At 43.6% G+C, this 11917-nt stretch overlaps 5 non-coding genes across 5 annotated transcripts; 1 reads left to right on the top strand and 4 right to left on the bottom strand.

The window, feature by feature from the left end:
• Positions 1–99: 99 nt before the first annotated feature.
• TRNAR-ACG (transfer RNA arginine (anticodon ACG)) lies at positions 100–172 on the bottom strand. Its single transcript has one exon. It is a non-coding gene; the product is annotated as a tRNA-Arg (tRNA).
• Positions 173–1321: 1149 nt separating this feature from the next.
• On the bottom strand, positions 1322–1403 carry TRNAS-CGA (transfer RNA serine (anticodon CGA)). The gene has a single exon. It is a non-coding gene; the product is annotated as a tRNA-Ser (tRNA).
• A 1524-nt stretch (positions 1404–2927) lies between these two features.
• Positions 2928–3000, bottom strand: TRNAV-AAC (transfer RNA valine (anticodon AAC)). Its single transcript has one exon. It is a non-coding gene; the product is annotated as a tRNA-Val (tRNA).
• A 3142-nt stretch (positions 3001–6142) lies between these two features.
• Positions 6143–6216, bottom strand: TRNAT-AGU (transfer RNA threonine (anticodon AGU)). Its single transcript has one exon. It is a non-coding gene; the product is annotated as a tRNA-Thr (tRNA).
• A 2197-nt stretch (positions 6217–8413) lies between these two features.
• On the top strand, positions 8414–8487 carry TRNAI-AAU (transfer RNA isoleucine (anticodon AAU)). Its single transcript has one exon. It is a non-coding gene; the product is annotated as a tRNA-Ile (tRNA).
• The last annotated feature ends 3430 nt before the right edge of the window (positions 8488–11917 follow it).

Below are 11917 nucleotides of genomic sequence, written 5' to 3'. Positions count from 1 at the left end.
AAAGTGTATTCGAAAGACTTTAAGGATTGCTTCAATGCTTTGTTAAAAAAAAAAAAAAAAAAAAAGTACCTAGAAAGTGTGAAGAAAAAGTGAACTCAGCGAGCCAGCCAGGAGTCGAACCTAGAATCTTCTGATCCGTAGTCAGACGCGTTATCCATTGCGCCACTGGCCCGCACCTGTCATGAAGCTATCAATACTTGTATTTTTCTATTACTATACACAATTCATATCAGACGAAGAAGTGGTTGATTTTTTAATTTAGACAGGGATTAGGAACAAAATCTGTACCAATTCTGGGAAAGCATAATTTATTTTGTGACTGGTTTGCATTATCCACATTTACATAAAATGTTTTCATTGAAAATAGGTCAATCTTCACTTATTTTCTGACTGTATGCTTTGGAAACTTGTTTGGTGCTTAGTAGCTGTTGGTTTTATTTTTGTTTTGTTGTTTTACTTGAACGTATCTCCATGGACTCAGTTTCCACGTTCTCTCTTCACTCCTTACCCAGTTTATATTAGTGCCTAGTTTTGAGCTCTTCGTTACTGCCCTCCCCCACCCATAATATTCATCTGCCCACAAAATGCAATAAGGAGGCAAGAATTCAATAGAAGTATACATTTTAAGAATGGCATTTGACAAAGAAACTTGGAAACCAGGAACTCATTTACTAACAAATACAAAATTGGCTTAAATTTTACTTAGCTCTTCAAAAGAGCTGCAAATGCAAAAGTGCTTATAAAAGAGAGGTTTAGTCCGCTGAGGGGACGAGGTTTCATATGGGCTTGAAAAGGCAAAGTCAGAAGTCCAAATATATCCTCTCTGTGCCTCAATTTCCTTATTTGTAAAAAGTGCTTCAAAGAGCACTTGGCAAATATGATGGAGTATTATCCTAAATTTTTTATGGCTCTCACCAGCCTTTGATGTCAGTACAAACACTAAAGATTACTGCCTGAGAATGCCTTTAAGGAAGCTGCTGGCTCTATGATCAGAAAGGGCATCTATTCCCCCACATTTCAACATCTCCTGTGTTCTCTTTGCTGCTGTGCTCAGGCACTCACCAGATTTAACAACTTCCCCTCCACCAGCCAGTGTTTTTGAGTGCTCCAAGTCCGAAGCTTGGTGTGAACAGTGGGGTCACTGAGCTGGCACCCAGACGATGAAAGACGATGGAACTCGTAACTAGGGGGCGCTGCCCTCCTAAAGGATTTGAGTTATAAGTTGGAACTGGCGCTTAAGAGCTGTCTCTGCGGTGCTGGGCGGGGAGCCATTCAATTTTGCAGAAGCTTCAAGGGGTGGGCCCCACACCAAAAAGCACAACGCTGTGAGCAGGATTTGAACCTGCGCGGGGAGACCCCATTGGATTTCGAGTCCAACGCCTTAACCACTCGGCCATCACAGCCCCTCTTCTGAGCCCTTCATTCATTAGAGTGAAGACAGGTACATGTCATTTACCATGTAGCGTGTTAGAGAGAGGATGACTGGTTCCTGAGTGTCCTCTCAAAAACTTCTCCAAGCCCAGGCTTCCATATTTCACTTAATGGCAATTTCAACTTTTCAGATATTTACGCAAAAATCTTGGCAACACCCTTGACTTCAGTTATTCTTTCATTCCACATATGTGAGGGGATTCTCGTTTCCTCTCCCCTCAAAATGCATCTAGATCCGAACAACTTCTCACCACCTAACTGCTATCACCCTGGACCACCACATCTTCATCTCTGACATGGGATATTGCAAAAATCTCTTAATAGGTTTCCCTTCTTCCGTCCTTACAAAACACTCAATGATAAGCAACCAGAGAGATCTTTGTGAACCCAAAACACTTGGAGCACAGCTTTGCTCAAAACTCAACAACATCTCATTTCATCAGAGTAAATGCCAAAGCCCCCACTTGGGTTGCTGAGTTGCCCAAGATCTCATTTCTCCCACTGCACCCCTTGCTGGACTATTCTTGCTTTGATATATGTATGACCCAGCCCCTTACCTACTTCAGGTGCTTTCTCAAATATCAGTTTATCAGGAAACACAGCCTGAACATTATATCTAAGCCCTACACTCCCCTCATTCCAGGATTCCTCCCCATTCTTTGCTTTATTTTTCTCCATATCACTCATGGTCCTTTCACACACTATGCACCTTATTTATTTTGTGTGGAACCTTGTGAATTATGGTTCAAATGCAAGTACTCCTGGCTCCACATTACATGCTTCATCCTTAACATCTTTTTGGATATGTGTGTATTTTCTTCAAATTCCCAAAGCCCTGATCTTCACAATTTCCATATGTAAGGAGGAAGAATTTTTCCTCTATTCTGTTAGGTTTGTAGCAGGGGCCTATGAGTCCAACTGACAAAGGACAGGTTAACAGGAGAAAAAGTTTACAAATTTTGTTGATGTGGATATTTTTTATTTTAATTTTACATTCATGAAGGCTTCCCAGGAAAGAAACGAGAACCCAAAGAGGCAGTTAGACTCAAAAGATTTCATACCATTTTAACAACATTGTAGGGAAGTAGGTAGACAAAGAAAAGGGGAGTTTGGGCTTCTAGGGACAACATTTGTGGGAAGGTAACTATATGGGGAAACTAATGGAAGTGGGGATTATTTTAGCAGGATTTGTTTCTGCAGACTCATCTTGGTGCTGACTTTCCATCTCTAGTGATCAGGGTAGTTCTCCTCCTCTGTCATGAGAGACGGGAGGGGAAAACCTTCACAAACGGACATTTATGCCCTGCTTTTAAGCAGACAGAGAAAGACAGAGAGCCCTTCCTATTTGCTTTTTCTTAACAGCTCTCAGCTCAAAATCATCCTTATGCTAAAGTGGCATATTTCAGGGTCTCAAATACTCGCGTTTTTTTCGAGACCCTCGAAAGAAAGTACAAGTTCATGGCTAAAAGGAAATAGGCTCAGAAGCAAAAAGCATGTGTTTCCGCCCGGTTTCGAACCGGGGACCTTTCGCGTGTTAGGCGAACGTGATAACCACTACACTACGGAAACCCCATGGGGGAAACCTATGGTAAAAGTTAGTATTTCTTGATGCCCCAGGTCTTTTTTCTGGAGGGATTTCCCTTTACGAAGTTAACACTGTCATATACCAGTAGAAATGCTCTTGCCAAATATATCTACTATAATGTTCAGAGAAGCCTGTTTAGAACAGCCAAAAAACTGGAAACTACCCCAGTGCCCTGGTGGCTTTCTAGAGAAAGTGACACCAGATCGGAGACTTCATAGATGAAAAGAGTATGATGAAATATGATGCAGAGAAGTTAGAAAGGGGATTTTTTCATTGGGAGCTGAATGGAGTGGGCATGATGTTGGTGGTGGGAGGATATCCAAGGATTTGAAGCAGGGTATGGAAATAAATTAGATTAAAAGGGAATATGTGGGCCAGATGAGAGAAAATACGGGTTGTGCCTTCCAAAGAGGGGAAGGTATATTTAAATCTGAATATGAGGAGAGAAGTTGGACTGCTAATTCTTGGAGTGTAGATGTCATCAGTGAAGATTTCTTTTTTTATTAAGATTTTATTTATTTATTTTACAGAGAGAGAGAGACAGTGAGAGAGGGAACACAGCAGAGGGAGTGGGAGAGGGAGAAGCAGAAGGCAGACGCTCAATGACTGAGCCACCCAGGCGCCCCAAGATTTCTTTTTTTAAAAAGAATCAAAGTGTAATTTACATAATTAAAATGCACTAATCTTAAGGACACAGCTCAATGAAAAAAAAAGTCACATCAACGCATCGATTCAATAAACTCAGAAAATGACAGCCAGATTAACCATAAAGAAAATTGTAACTACCTAAATTATATTGAAATGCTTGAAAATCAAAATTTAAAAAATCTTAAAAGCAGCTGGGGAGAAAAGAGAATACATTTTAGGTTAAACAAAGATTAAATGGAATAATAAATATTAAATCAAAGAAAGGCAGAAAAAGAGAAAAAACAAGTGGGACAAATAGAAAACAATTAACTTGATGATGGACTTAAATCCAAATATAAATAATTGCATTTAATGTAAATGAGATAAACACATAATTAAAGGCAGAGATTGGCAGGCTAAATAGTAAAATAAAACAAAGAAAAACAGGAGCCACCTGTACCCTGCTTACAAGAGACACATAAGACAAATAAAGATGACAGGTTGAAAGTAGAGTGGTGAGGGAAGATATACCTTGAAAAAATGAACCATCATATCAATATCGGATATATATCAATATCAGACCCTAGGGTACTAAAGACTCTCTGTCTGCTTAAAAGCAGGGCATAAAGATAAAGAGACACATTCAATAACAATAAAATGAACAATTCGCCAAGAGGACTTATTCTCATATGAAGCAAAACTGAGAAAACTAAAACAAGAAATAGAACAACCACAACTATGGTTGGTGATTTTAAAGACTCCTTTGAGTAGCTGATGAGAAGCTGAAAGAAAAGGGGAAGTAAGTAGGATATAGAGGATTTGAACCATAGCTAGTAACTGATCAACTTGACCTAGTTAGCACTTAAAAGACACTACACTTAACTACTGTAGAATACACATGTCGAGAATGGCTTTGATGACCAATCTTGAAGACAGGGGGGAACAAGAGGAGGCTATTATAGATTATGGTCAAGAAGAGATATTGAAGACCCAAATAGAGACCAAAAGAAGGACAGAAGGGAAAGACATCTTACTCATGTTGAAGGCAAAGTCAACAGACTTTGTGATGATTTGATGGTGGGAGGAATCAAAGTTAACCACAGGTTTCCAATGGGATTGATGTTAGTTGAGTTTATGGTGTACTGTGTTAGTGGTACCTATATAAAATCCAAGTGGAGACTGAGATGTGAGTTTGAAGCTAGGGAGAGATCTGTCTTAGATGTGGATATTTGGGGAGATTAGCTCCAGGCAGGCAATCAAGAGGTTTAGAGTTGATGAAGAAATTCTGAAGGATGAAGGATCAACTCCAGAGACTCTGCAATGAGTCAAGATGTGAACATCAGCCCTGGAAAGCACCAAGATGCTTGAGATTCTTCCAGTTGCAATCATGTGTAGGTACAAGACTCAAGAACTTAAAACTTAACCACCTAGGAGTGTTTGACACTCCTAAGTTTGATGTGCTGTGTATGTGGAATTGTAGACACAGACTCAGCATTAAACAATCCCAATACAGAGAAGAAACTGTGATAACAGGTAACAGGGACAGATGAATCCAGAAGATCTCAGCTGAGTCTGCAGAGTAATGATTTCCGGAAGTAGTTATCCACAGTGTGGTCATTATCACATTTGTTTCAAACCTAAAGTTTCCTGGTTAGACACCAAGTGGACATATTTCCTAACCATTTCCCTTTCCCTGACATTTCTCATTGTGGCCATGCTGTACCTTTCACTTTTTAATGGACATTTCGTTCAGGTGAATTCACCAAACTATCCAATTGCCCAACTTCACCAATGAATAGCTAGACATGAAGAAGAAAGAACCACACAGCTGGTCTAAAACAACAGCACGCCTACTTTAATAGCACAAAAGAGGAGAGATCTGTCTGAGGATCCCAAGCCAGGGAACATTTAATAGGGGAGGTGGTTTGAATAAAGAATAACTTGTGTCAGGAAAGAAATAGCATTTCCATTACAGAGAACTCCCTTCAGCAAAGACACAACTGTGAATGTCCAGGACATGGTTAAAACTGTCTCACAGAGTAGCCACCTTTTATCATTTAGTGCTGTTAACCACTCAGTGCTTCCGGAGTTACATGATGTCATCTGTTAGATTCAAATTCACTTTAAGGAGTTTTAAAAAATAGTCCTCTAACATCTTTGCATTCCCAGATGCTCAGCAATCAACAAGAAATTAATCCTTTCTTAGTAATACAAAGAATATCTGAAAGGGCATGTTGTTAAAGTGGTTGAGTCTCTGTCACTTGATCTCAAATGCTGGACAAAGGGGCAAACCTCAGCTAGGCTACTCACTTACTGCAAATATCATGACTAGGACAAATATTCTGAGTCCTTAAATTACTCTTGGTATATATGTTGGGAATGCTTCTCAAGGGCCTGAGTATTACAAGATTCATCCAGTGTAAATTCAAGTTCGTTCCTACTCACCTAGAGAAAACATAGGAGGTTAAATCACAAAAGCCAGGAAGAAAGCAGGAGAACAGGCCCCGCTGGGATTCGAACCCAGGATCTCCTGTTTACTAGACAGGCGCTTTAACCAGCTAAGCCACGGAGCCAAGCACAGTAGCCCCACCAATTGCATCTTATTTGAGTATGATTTCACACACTTCAACTGTAATGAGCTTAGTAACTAGTTTACCAGATGTTTCAAAAACAAAAAAGAATAGACATTGTCTCAGTCAAAACCAAAGAAGAATGTTCTTTTGGAAGGATGAACATAGGGACTGGATTGAGATGACTGTCTCTTCTCGGATCAGTGTTTCAATGTGGACACCCCTAGATTCGCCAGACTATAAACTCTGGTGGCAGGGACAGAGCCCTTTGTTGAGCCCAAAAGGGAAAATGAATTGACTTTATACTAACCACCATTTTGTTTTAACCACACCTATGCTCTCCTCTATTAGTGTGGAAAAGTACATGCTACTGGTCAAAATCAACAGGTGTCTGACACACGGTTGCCAAAAGAACTGTGAGGATATGTTTGCACCTGTCAGATGGCGCTTAAGGATGGTGGCACTCATTTCTCAACTTCAGAAATGTTGACTGCCGCTGGCTCACAACTGGGTTGGTCTCTGGGAACTGTCCTCAACAGAAGAGGCACCTTGCTCAAATTTACACCCACCATTGGGGGTGCTCACATCCAAGACTGGTTGATGGAAGAGTATAAAGGCCTCCCCCCCTCCTATTGGACTCAAGGCAGGACATTTCTGAAGGGCCATTCCATGATCAAATACCCCTGAGAGAACAGTGAGGCCTCTGTTAAACTACATCAAGCTCAACTTCTGCCTCTTGCCAACCCCGCTTCCCTTACCCTCTCTCATTTGCTGATGCTAAGAGCATTCCCAATAAAACTGCCCACAACCTGACCAAAGGCAAGTGACTGATGCCTCCTTCGATCTCTAGAGGTCAAAGTAAGTCTGAATGTGGCCCAGACTCAGAAATCATCTACCACAGCAAGTGCCCTGGTAAAACAAGAGTGGTAGTATTAATATTCTACCCTACAGACTTACAGAAGTGTTGCCACAGAACAACAAAAAATATGAAGATATCTACTAATTGGTTCAAACGACGTATAAAGTTAGTTAAAACGTGCTCAAGGACCAGAAGAATAATTTATGGTATTAGAAGCAAGTACCTGGAATGGGAGGTTAGAAACTAAATGGGAAACTTAGCTAGTCAAAGAATATGATTCCCATTTCTAGGAAAAAACGAGAATATCAAGTACTAAACATCTTACAGACTACAGTGCTTATCCAGAAGAAGACCATACAATACACAGATGTGCACATATGTTCTTACAAATGGAGGGTAAAGGTTTTTAGAATGTACACAGACCGATAAGCTTCCGAAAATACTAGTACCCCTCGCTCAGAAAGAGCCGTGGCGGGAAGAAGAGCAGCAGAGCGCGGCAGCGAGAGCAGAGGATGAGAGGACTCGGCGGCTCCGTCGGCCCCTCCCGGGGCGCGCACCTGCCGGCAGGTGCGTCGGGCGCGGGCTGGAGAGGGCGCACCTCCGAGGAGGTTTCCCGCCGTCCTCCTGAGCCTCCCGACCCGGGTCAGTCCCGGCGTTTCTCCCGGGCCAGATAACGGCCCTGATTCTGGTCACGCCCTGCCTCCCGCAGCCCTCGGCCTGGTTTGGGGGGTCCCGGCTCTCTCTCCGGGTCCCCGCGGGGTCAGACGCTCTTCGGCGACCGCCCCGGTTCCGGTGCGCGCGCCGACGCCAGCCCCGCACTCGGGCGCCACCGCGCGTCCGGTGAGCCGCGCTGCAGCTCCACATCGGCGACCCTCGGGGCGGACTGGGGGCGGCGGGGGCTGCGGGTCCCGGGTCCCCAGGGTCCGGGCGGAGCTGGCCTGCCGCGAACAGGCCCCAGGAGCCGGGAGCCACCTGGTCCCGCTGCCGGACCTTGGCCTGAATCTTCTCAGGTTTTCCTGGAAGAAGCGTGATGCCTTGAAGCGGAGTATGGAACTTTTTCCCTCCCTTCTCCCCCCTCTGCCCCTCGAGAGGGGAAGGACGCAAAGGGTGGGAACAATTCTCTCTTTTCCTCAAGATAGACCTCAAGATCGGAATGCTGTTTCAGCCCCGCGTCGGGCTCCCTGCTCCGCGGGAGGCCTGCTTCTCCCTCTCCCGCTCCCCCTGCTTGCGTTCCCTCTCTCGCTGTAGACGTCTCTCTGCCAAATAAATAAATAAAATCTTTTAAAAAATAAAATAAAAAATGCTGTTTCAGTGGCGTTTAGAGGAGACGACGAACATCCTGGCCGGTTAGCTCAGTTGGTTAGAGCGTGGTGCTAATAACGCCAAGGTCGCGGGTTCGATCCCCGTACGGGCCATGGGCGCGGTGCTTTTGCGCTGCGCGTGGGGCGTAATGGCGACCTCGGGCTGCGCGGATTGGACGGATCTTTGAGCCGGTTTGCGACGAGGTCGGGTCCTCACATGGACGCAGCCGAGTACCAGCCTCGGCTCCAGGCGCTCCTGCATCTCACCAGCAGATCCAGCTTGGCAGCAAAGACCCGACTCAACAGACAGCGTTGGTCTTGCTTTGTTTTCCTGTGAAGAAACTGTTTTTGGAGGGGGGGGTGGAAATCCCTGAATTAACCAGTTGTGGAATGACCCTTTATATCACTCCTTCTGGGTCATTCTGCATTTCCCAGTTCAGTCTAAAGAAAAAAAGGCTAAAAAATGAGAAAAAAATCTTCCAAAACTTTAATAGTAAGAATGACCAATATCTTTGTATTTCAAAAAGAAACTTTAAAAAGATAAATAGAGATGTTTCCTTTTCACCCTTATTCTTAGCCCACATCTCAAAATCACTTCCTAGGTAATCTCTGTCCATAATGCCTCATTTATCCTTACTGGTTTTCCTTGGGCATGTATATGTAAATATTTATATTGATTATTATTTTTCTTCTTTTTCACACAAAAGATAATCATTTACTCATTGTTTTGCATTTGCACTTTTTTTCTTAGTATATCTTGAGTATTTCTAATTGCACTTTCTACTTTGTACGCCATCAAAATTAAAGCTTATTTTCAAATGAGTTGGTCCTGCCAGCCAGAAGTTGAATCTGGAAATCTCTCAACATTGTACGAAGTGTAGGCTTTTCCAACCCAGGGAAGGAGGTAGTGGAAATTATATCCTTAATTTTCTCTAGTATGAACAAAGCATTTTCTTTCTTAAGCCATATCACATTTAGAGGCTTGAATATGGATTCCCAAACAGCTCAATAATCAAAAGAAATTATGTACAATTTTAACAAATATTTATTTCCTTGTGGAAGGAAGCTTTTAATTTTGCTCATTATTGCTCCCCCCATGTGTACATAATGAAACTCTGGGTTTTTTTCCTCCTGTTAATCAGTCTCATGTAAATTTAATTCTTAGACCAGCTAGAAGAAACTTGAAGGGTAGAGAAAATTCTTCCTCTCCATCAGTACAGCAACTGCAAAGGCCCTAAAACCAAGTGAACACACAGTACTGTAGAGATCGATGACCCGTGTGGCTGAAGGAGGCTGGCAAAGAAGAGGGTCTGGTGCTCTGGCCTCCCCTGCCCATTTTAGTCTCAGAACGATCTCTAGCTTCAGGCGGTCCAGCTGGAAATTCTGCTTTTGTGAGGTAGGTTGGCTGATTTGTGGGCTTTGTCATTAGGAAATAAGGAAGAAACTGGTGAAGGGTGGCAGAATATGCCAGCCCAAAATATGACACTTTGGCACAATGATCACTTTGAGCTAAGGGCTTTTGAACAGCATCAGATACAAGAAAACCACTCCAAACTTTCTTCTTATTCTTAAAAGTAGGAGATAAAATTCCCATGTGAAAGATGTCTTCTTTATACCAGAAAAGTCACACTCTAATTCTCAAGGATAGAAAGTTGAGGCTCAGGGAAATCTTATTAAATTAACCCTAATCTTCCTAGTCACTTCACCCAATTAATTATCCTAGCTCCAGCCCCGTTGCCTCATCACATTTTCCTGATTTTACTGCCCTTTGTCCAATTCAGTATATGCACATGCAACTCTATCTGCTTCTTTGGGTCATTTCCTTATGAGGGATCCCGTGTTACATAAAACACATTAAATAAAGTTGTGTGTTTTTCTGTTAATTCGTCTTTTGTTACGGGGGCTCACATCGAGAACTTAGAAGGGCAGAAGGAAAGACTATTTTTGCTCCTCTTCACTGGAGTGAAAGACTGGTTTTCTGCTGTGTGCCTTCTTCAAAGTCCACAGGAAACAAAATCCAGACTGTGGAAAACCTCAAGTTTCTTCTACAAATAAAAGGAGAGAGAGAAAAACTATAGATTCAAAGAACTTGAGAGACATATAAGTTCAAAGGCTTGTTTTTTAAAGAGTATATGTGTAATCTATCTATATATATGCTTTTTGTAATATATTCTATATTATACAGATTATCATTATAATATCTACATATAATTGTAATATATTATAGAACCCATTTATAAAATATATAAAACAAGTGGCAAAATTTGAACAATAATTGAATACTTGACTTTATTTTTATTTTTAGATGTGATCATTGTATTGTGATTATGTTTTTTCAAGTCCTTATCTTTTATTTTTGTTTATTTATATTTTTTCCTTATTTTTTAGAGGTACGTACTTAAATATTAGTCCTATGCCAGTTATATTGGAGCCTGAGGCAAAAGGAAAAATCAGTAATACTGATTCCCTACTAAAAGCTTGGATACTGTCTTCATTATGGATCTTTTGCATTGATTTTTATTTTTAAAAAATATCGCTTTAAAATATTTTTTCGTTTGCCAAGCTTTTTGGTAAGGCTTCTCAGTTTTGTGCCCAAGGCAGGTACTCACTCGCCTTACCTTACCCCAGGCTGAGCTGAAGTTATTCAGGTCTGAGATTTACTTCAACGTGTAAATGAGGGGAATGAGGGCTGGGATTATACATGAATAAAACTGCATGAGTTGATAATTATTGAAAGTGTTAGATATGGTTATCGGGCTCATTATACTATTCTCGGTCAAGCCCGAACCCCTCCCGGCCCATTTCGGAGGCCGACCCAGGAGAGAGAGACCCGGGTGGAGAAGTCACATCGCGAACCGACCACCGAGGCGCAGAAACCTCCAGGTTCCTAGAGCGGACCGGAAATGACGCCCGCGGCGGAGGCCGAGCGTCCGGTTGTGGACCCGAGCGGTCACTGTGCTCGCGCTGTTTCTGCGGACGGGAGCAGCCCCGGAGTGGGAAGGCGGCTCCCCAGGTCCGGAGGACCCGCAGGACCGCCATGGGCTCTGAGGCGGCTCGAGAAGGGCCAGGCTTCGGAGCCTGCCACCTGACGAAGGCGGGACGTGGGGGGACGTGTCCAGAAACGTAGGTCTGCGACCGCAGCTGCCCCCGCGGCACACAGGCTGGCTCGGGAGGCGCCCGGCGGAGGGGAAGGCAGTAGTCGCTTCTCCTCGGCCTTCGGGAGGGAACGGAGTGGATGACGGTGCAGAGTCCTCGGGCCCGGGAGCAGATGGCAGTGGCCTGGCCGCTCCCCACCAGTGAGATGCACCCGGAGCGGCCTGGCCTTGCAGACGGTAGGACGTCCCTATTTGTGCGTGTGGTTGGGGGTGGGGGACGCACGGAGGGGTTCGGGTGCTGGGCGGCAGGTGCTGGGGTTCGCTGCTCGGGCTCAGGTGCTGGGCGGCAGGTGCTGGGGTTTACTGCTCGGGTGCTGGGCGGCAGGTGCTGGGGTTCACTGCTCGGGCTCAGGTGCTGGGCGGCAGGTGCTGGGGTTTACTGCTCGGGT

The sequence above is a fragment of the Leptonychotes weddellii genome, unplaced genomic scaffold (genome assembly GCF_054177405.1).
Source record: "Leptonychotes weddellii isolate Sample4059 unplaced genomic scaffold, ASM5417740v2 HiC_scaffold_4224, whole genome shotgun sequence".
Taxonomy (NCBI): Eukaryota; Metazoa; Chordata; class Mammalia; order Carnivora; family Phocidae; genus Leptonychotes; species Leptonychotes weddellii.
This window is presented reverse-complemented; position numbering and strand designations above follow the sequence as displayed.